At 43.8% G+C, this 8,219-nt stretch overlaps 1 long non-coding RNA gene across 1 annotated transcript; it reads left to right on the plus strand.

Moving 5' to 3' along the window:
* Positions 1-3,344: 3,344 nt before the first annotated feature.
* LOC125483864 lies at positions 3,345-6,949 on the plus strand. The gene is made up of 3 exons (XR_007262775.1): positions 3,345-3,416; positions 4,251-4,405; positions 6,609-6,949. It is a non-coding gene; the product is annotated as an uncharacterized LOC125483864 (long non-coding RNA).
* The last annotated feature ends 1,270 nt before the right edge of the window (positions 6,950-8,219 follow it).

The following is an 8,219-nucleotide window of genomic DNA, read 5'->3' on the forward strand; positions in this document are numbered from 1 at the left end:
TTCAGTTAATGTGAACCCTTTGTTTTATCTACATTGTCTAAACCAACAGTAAACAGTAACAGCTCTGTCAAATCTCCCTTCAGCTTCAGTTAAGCCCTGACATCATAAATCTTTCGATTTTTAACCTTTCTGGCAAAGGAACAGGTCTGCTTCCTCTCAGCGACCCTCCATCCTTCCCAATGTGTGGGTGATCTCTGGTTTGCACAAACCCAGATGCTCTGTGTTCCCGTGTGTGATGTCATCATGCAGCAGCAGGAGCACAGTGACATCACCTGTTCCTTAGGGATTTCCTGCAATGTGAGATTTTTCTCTAACTCCAGTATTTCTGATATCTTTCCAGCTGCAGGTGCAACAGGAGAATTTCAAATTGACAACAGTGATGTGGTGGAGTATTTTTGACCATTCATCAACAATGTTGAGTTTTAGAGTTGTGCCAGTTACCTGTGAGAGGTTCTGTAGCTCAAGGGCTGGTGTGTCTCCGTTAGTATGGATCTGAATCCATTTCAGTATATTGCTCTGTTTCACTTCTGCCTTCCCTCTGTCTCTCATAATGTGTGAGTACTTGTCTGTTTAATGCTTCTGTTACTGTATCAAATTATGTCTAGATGATGTTTTCATCACATTTCTTTGATCAAACCCTATGGATTTAGAAGCTTTGTCTTCGCACAGTATGTTTCATAGTCAGGAATTATTCTTAATGCAGTCCTTTTCTGTTCTGTTTCTGAGCTTATATTACCCAACAAGTTCTGTACCATGTCATTCATTCACCATATCCTGATACATTAACTTTGGATCACTCTCCACAGGTATCAGTAACTATTGCCAATCCTCAGTTACCTCTGGAAAATTTGGTGTTTGACCTTCCTGAACCGTTGCAGGCCGTGTGGTGAAGCTGCACTTGCAATGCTATTAGGTAAGGAGCTACCAAATGATCGTGAAGGATTAGTGGTGGTTTCCAAATGAACAATTTAAATATTTTCACATTTTTGATTCAATCCAATGATCTGACATATTACACAAGGTTGTCATAAAACAATATTTGATACCAGGCACTTATGGACATATTAGGACAAGTGACCAAAAACTGGCCAAAGAAGTAGGTTTTAAGGAATACCCTGAACAAACAAAGGGACTTTGAAAATCAGGGATGTTTAAGGAGTAAATTCAAGAGCTTATGGCCTTGGAAACTGAAAGCATGAAAAAGGTGGGAGAGTTAAAACCAGAAATCCACAGGAGGTTCGAAGTCGCGGAGAACAAATATCTCGAAGGAAAAACCAAAAGAACTGTAGATGCTTGAAAGTAGTAACACAAACAGAAATTGATGAAAACTCAGCATATCTGGCGGTGCCTGCGGAGAGAAAGCAGAATTATTGTTTTGGGTCCAGTGACCCTTCTTCAGATATATCTCAGAGGGTTTTGAGTCTGGAGGGACTATCAAAAGAAGGAGGTGCAATGACAAAATTTCAAAATAAGGATATGAATTTCAATATCTTGGTGCTTTGCCACCTAGAAAATATGTATGTTAGTGAGCACAGGATGGCAAAACACGAAGATATTGAAATGGGTGAGAGTAAACAACTAGGCAGCAGATTTTTGGATCACCTCAAGATTACGGGGAAGTGGAATTAAGAAGCCGGCCGGGAGTGTGTTTGGGGAGTTAAGTCTCGAGGTAACAAAGGAATAGATGAGAGTTTCAGCAGCAGATGAACTGAGATGCTACTGAAGTTGAAATGGTATGTGGTCTTTGTGATGATGGGTGTGGGGGTGAGTAATGTGGTTGGAAGCTCACCTTGGGGTGAAATATTGCACCATGATTGTGAGCAGCGTGTTACCAGCCAGTTACCAGGGGCAGGGATGGAGTCAGTGGTGAGGGAGTGGAGTTTGGCTGCCAGCCTGGATTGACATTTAGCATTGTGTATTTAAATGTGATCTACACCCCTTTTCAAGCAGGAACGGACTTGGCAGCAGAACTAAGTTGTGAACCAATTATCAGCTTTATTGAGACAAAGTGTGGAGAAGTTTATCTGTTATGAAGCAAACTACAGTGACAAACTCAGACAGCTATTTCCAGTTGAATGCGGGTTATACTGCTTATGTCAATAACTAGGCAGTAGAGCAGTGAAACAACTTATTGTAGCTTTTGCAGCCTCGGTCTTCAAACTTTTTCCTCTGTCTTGGGCTTTTATCTTCTGATTCTCGTTGCTTTCCATTGCACAGACCTTTCTTGAGAATCTCTTTTATCCTTGTTCTTCTTTGATTAACCTCCCTCTCTGCCCAATCACAGTTCATATGAACAACACTCACCTCACTTAACCACGTGATGTTCTTCATATTCATAATTATTCTCTTTACATCTTACCTGAGGACTGCTATACCTGTATTTATAACACTTATTTCACCGCCATTTCTCTATTCGCTGACAGAGCGGTATCAAGAGCTATCTTTAGCTTTGAGCTGCAGGAAGCCTTTTCAAACACGACTTATGAAAAAAAAAACACGAAAGAACTGCGGACGTTGTAAATCAGGAACAAAAACAAAGTTGCTGGAAAAGCTCAGCAGGTCTGGCAGCATCTGTGAAGGAAGTAAACAGAGTTAACGTTTCGGGTCCAGTGACGCTTCCTCAGAACGACTTATTAAAATCCCAGGATCGCTTACGTAACACCTTTCTAATCTAAGATAACAAGGTGTAGAGCTGGATGAACACAGCAGGCCAAGCAGCATCAGAGGAGCAAGAAGGCTGACATTTCGGGTCGAGACCCTTCTTCAGAAATGGGGGAGGGGAAGGGGGTTCTGAAATAAATAGGGAGAGAGGGGGAGGCGGATAGAAGATGGATAAAGGAGAAGATAGGCGGAGAGGAGACAGACAGGTCAAGGAGGCGGGGATGGAGCCAGTAGAGGTGAGTGAAGGTAGGGAGCGAGGGCGGAGATGGGTCGGCCCATGGGGGACGGACAGGTCAAGGAGGTGGGACGAGGTTAGTGGGCTGGAGATGGGGGTGGGACTTGAGGTGGGAGGAATGGTTAGGGAGGCTGGGACGAGCTGGGCTGGTTTTGGGATGCGGTAGGGGGAGGGGAGATTTTGAAGCTTGTGAAGTCCACATTGAGTCCGTTGGGGATATCGGCAGTTGCTACTATCTCTGTAACAATCTTTCTAATCTAGTTCTAATTTTCATTTGTCTGAAAATGCAAGATTCTGATGACGATCATTAGCTTCTGATAATTACAAGAAGCACTGCGCATGCTCCAGCTCACAATCGAGTCTGAGTGATTGATGTCAGTGCGGGACCAATAGCAGCACAGGGGCGCCGTAGCTGCCCTTCTAACCAGTCGGAGTGAAGAAGGGGCGGGACCAGTGTAAACCACGTGATCATCCACGCGCGCAGTGCAGAGTCGCTGAGACCGAGATTTGTGCAATTGAGGTAAGAGCAGGACATGGTAAAGAAAGAAAGAAAAACGGCAGAAAGTGGGAGGGAAGTGATATTCGTACGGGCTTGGAAGTTTTACAGACACTTAGTGCACGTCGGAAAACACACATTTGAAACTCCCAGACTCATGTTTGCAGAAAACAAATCAACTCCTCAGATGGCGATAGGCCTGTGTGACCGCCACCATCTTTATTGGGGGCAATGATCCGCGGGGCACATGCGCGGCAGCTTTGAAACTTTGAAAGGGCCAAGGTGAAGCTGGTCGCATGCGCAGCCGTCTCTGGTTGAAAGTGAGATAACAAGGTGTGGAGCTGTAGGAACACAGCAGGCCAGGCAGCATCAGAGGAGCAGGAAAGCTGACGTTTCGAGTCTGGACCATTCTTCAGAAATGAAAGTGATCGGAGAGGATTTACATAGAGCAAATTCAAACCAAGAGAAATGTTTGTTTCTTCTGGATTTCTTTCCCAGAGTGTGGGATCATAGCAGCGAGCACTGCTCTTACTCACTTCCGTGCTCCCTGATCACCTCTTTGTCGGTATCTAATCTCTTCAGTCTGTAATGGTGGATATATTTGATCTCTGTTTTGTATTTTACTGTTACTTTCATAGACCTTTTGTAAATGAATTTTCCACTGCTGCCCACCACCTGACCATGTGCTGCTCTCTTACTGGATTAATTTTTGAATGGTATCTTTCACAGTCAGGAAATATTTTCTGAGAAAGAGAGTGCATTTCCCTTCCATTTCAGACCATCAAATTCTACAGCATTTTTATTCCATGTCATTCATTTTGCACTTCTGCAACATTTACTCTGTTTCTCCTTCCACAGATACCAGCGATCATTCCCAAAGCCCTGTTGCCTGTGGAAAAGGTGATGTTTGACTTTCTTGTGCTGCTGCAGTTTGTATGATGAAGGTGCTCCCACAATGCGGTTATTTGAAAAGTTACAGATCATTCATCTAGCGATACTGAAGAGCTGATGGTGTATGGTGTAATTTTTATTTTTATCATGTTTATAATTTCACAAAAATGTTATCAAGGAACTTTTGATGTAAGGCCATAGATATAAATATTAGGTCAGGTGACCAAAAGCATTACCAAATACGCAGGTTTTCATGAATATCTTAAAGAAGGAAAGCAAACCTGAGAGGTTTATCATGGGAATTCCAGACCATGTTGCCTGGCAACTGTAGAAACAGCCTCCAATTGTGAAGCAATGATTAAATGCATTGTTGGAGTCTCGAAGGTTGTGTGGTGCAGGGAGATAGGGATCATCACAGCCAGGAATTAAATCAAGAATGAGAATTTTAAATTGTTGTTGCTTATAGATAGGAGCCTTTATGGGTCAGGGAGCACAACAGTGATGGGTGAACAGGTTTTGGTACAAATGAACATGTGTGCAGCAGAATTTTAGATATTCTTGAGATTACAGGGACGTTGAATGTGAGAGGCTGACTGGGAGTGTGTGTGGATAGTTAAGTCGAGAGGTAACACAGGAATGGATGAGAGGTTCAGCAGATGAGCTGAAACTAAGGTGGGGTCAGGTCATTGTCACTGAAGTGGAAATAAGTGGTTTTGGTGCAGGACTCTGCAGTTACCCTCACCTCACCTCAGGAATTCAGCTGTTTGGGAATTTGTGGATCAAGTCTGTAATAAGATCAGGAACTGAGTGTCCGGCGGAACCCAAACTGGGTGTCACTGAGCAGGTTACTGCTGAGTAAGTGCTGCTTAATAGCGCTGTTGACGACACCTTCCATCACTTTACTGATGATAGAGTGTAGACTGCTTGAGGGGAGATTGGTCAGGTTGGATTTGCTCTGTGTTTTTGTGCTCAACAGACCTGGGCAATGTTCCAAATTGTCGGTAGATGCTGGTGCTGTAACAGTACTGAAACAGTTTGGCTTGGCGGGTAGCAAGATCTCGAGCACAAGTCATCGGTACTATTGCCAGGGCCCATAACCTTTGCACTATTCATCCATTTATTAATATTATTTGAAATGAATCAGATTGGATGAAAACTTTCATCTGTGATGTTGGGGACCTCTGAAGAAGGCTGAGATGGATCATCCAATTGACACTTCTGGCTGAAGATTGTTGCAAATTCTGCAGTCTTATCTTTTGCATGGATAGGTTGGGCTCCTCTGTCAGTAAGGATGGGGATTTTTGGCATGCTTCCTCCAGTGAGTTGTTTAATTGTCCATCACCATTCACGACTGGGTGTGGCAGAACTGCAGAGCTTAGATCTGATCTATTGGTTATGGGGTGGCTTAGCTCTAACTCTTGCTGCTTATGCTATTTGGCATGCAGATAGTCCTGTTTGGTAGTTTTACCAGGTTGGCACCTTATTTTTAGGTATACCTGGTGCTGTTCTTGGCATGCCCTCCTATACTATCCATTCAACCAGTGTTGATCCCCTGGATCAATGGTAATGGTTGAGTGCAGGATATGCTGGGCCATGAGGTTACAGATTGTGCTGGAGTAAGTTCTGCTGCTGTTGATGTCCCACAAAGCCTCATTGATATCTGGTTTTGAGTTCCTATATCTGTTCCAAGTCTGTCCCATTTAGCCGATGTTAGTGCCGCTCAACACAATGGAGGGTATTCTCCAGTTTAAGATGAGGCTTTGTCTCCACGGGACTGTGCGGTGGTCGCTGTTATCAATCCTGTCAAGGACAGATGCATCTGCAGCTGAGAAATTCGTGACAATGAGATCAGCTATGTTTTTCCCTTTTGTTGGTTGCGTCACCACCTGCTGCAGTCCCAGCCAGGCAGCTTTGTCCTTTAGGACCTGACCAGCTTGATTGGTAATCCTGCTGCAAACTACTCCTGATGGTGGACATTGAGTACATTTGGTGCCATTTACACTCTCAGTGCTTCCTCCAAGTGCTGTTCAACATGGAGGAGTTTTTTTTATTAAAATTCACTCTTGGGATGTGGAAATCGCTGGCTTTGCCAGCGTTTATTGCCCATCCCTAATTGCCCAGAAGGCAGTGAAGAGTCAACCACATTGCTGTGGGTTTGGAGTCACATGTAGTCCAGACCAGGTAAGGATGGCAGATTTCCTTCCCAAAAGGACATCAGTGAACCAGATCGGTCTTTCCTGATAATCGGCAATGGTTTCATGGTCATCATTAGACTCTTAATTCCAGATCATTATTTAATTCAAATTCCACCATCTACCATGGCAGGATTCGAACCCAGGTCCCCAGAACGTTAGCTGGGTCTCTGGATTAATAATCCAGCAATAATACTGCTGCCGATTTATCAACCGAGGGAGGATGGTACATGGTAATCAGCAGGAGCCATGAGACTCCTAGGCGTCAGAGTCAGTGTTGAGTACTCTCAGGTCAAATCAATCTGGTCAGAATACCACTGTGTTGCTACGTCTGCCAGGTCTGTCCTTCTCGTGGGACAGGACTCATCTAAGGACAGTGATAGTGACGTGTGTCATTGTCTGTAAGGTATGATTCCATGCATATGACGCTGTTTCTTGACTAGTCTTTGAGTCAGCTCTCCAAATTTTGCCACTGGCCCCCAGATATTAGTAAGGAGGAGTTTGTGGGGTCGATAGGGCTGATTCTGCAGTTGTCTTTCCTAGTGCCTTGGTAGATGCCAAGTGGTCCACCCAGTTTCATTCCTTTGTTGAGACTTTGCAGTGATTTGCAACTGAGTGGCTTGCTGAGGTTGGCAAATTTCTTTCCCTGAAGGACATTAGATTTTTTTTCTGCCATTAGCAATGGTTCCATGGCAACCAGTTGATTCTTAATTCCAGTTATTTTTTATTGAATTCAAATTCCACCATCTGCTGACATGGGATTCGAACCCGGACTTCTGTTGTACATTTTAATATTCTGGATAAAAGTTAAGTACATCAGGTTTGTTCACTCATTTTTAAATGTAACTAACACAGGCATTGTTTCTTTGCAAAACACGTCTATCATCCTGTCTTTTCCATCCTCCCCTCCAACAACAAGTGAGGGAGACACATGGAGTTTCTATGTCACTAAGATTGAGACAATCCAATCAGCTGTCTCTGCTGCTTCCCTCTCTTCCACGAGCCCACCAAACCAAATTGCCTTGCATGTTGCTCCTCGTTTTAGTCCTAAACTTGCATCTTTCTCCAGTCTCGTGTCAAGCCTTATCAGAGCTCATCTTAACCCTTTGCCCTATTCTCGCTAAACTACAAACATTCTAACTCTGTCTTATTTCTCCTCCTCCTCCTTGCCTCTCCCCCATGCCAATTCACAGATATTGTTACTTGTTCTGTCTGTTTCTCTTTTCTGGTTATGTCCTTCTTACCCATTCTGTTTGAAACCAATATTTGACCTCACCGTCATTGGAAAATCCCACTCCATCTCCACTCTCTCTTTCCTGTCTGAAATCCATGTAGTCGATGTCCCTCAAGGATCTATCCTTGGCCCATCCTATTTCTCGCCGACATACTGCCAGGAGGTGAGATCTTCCACAAGCACCGTGTTAGGTTTCACACGCATACTACAATGTTCAGATCTAACTCCCCTCCATCACTCTCCTTTGCCCCACTGTTACTCAATTATAAAACTGCTTAGCATGCTTCCACTACTTGATTAGCTGAAATTTCCTCCAAAAACACTTTGTAATAGTTAGACCCATTGCCTTCAGTTGTTATTACAAATTACTTTTCCTTACTACTGTACTGAATCCATCCCTCTCGCTGGGAACTGTCTAAGGCTGAACTGCACTCTTCTCAATAATGCTGTCATATCTGGCCTCAAGATGAACATCTTACCATACATCTTCTCAATCACAAATGCCAGAAA

This window comes from Rhincodon typus, chromosome 8, assembly GCF_021869965.1.
Source record: "Rhincodon typus isolate 14 chromosome 8, sRhiTyp1.1, whole genome shotgun sequence".
Lineage (NCBI taxonomy): Eukaryota > Metazoa > Chordata > Chondrichthyes > Orectolobiformes > Rhincodontidae > Rhincodon > Rhincodon typus.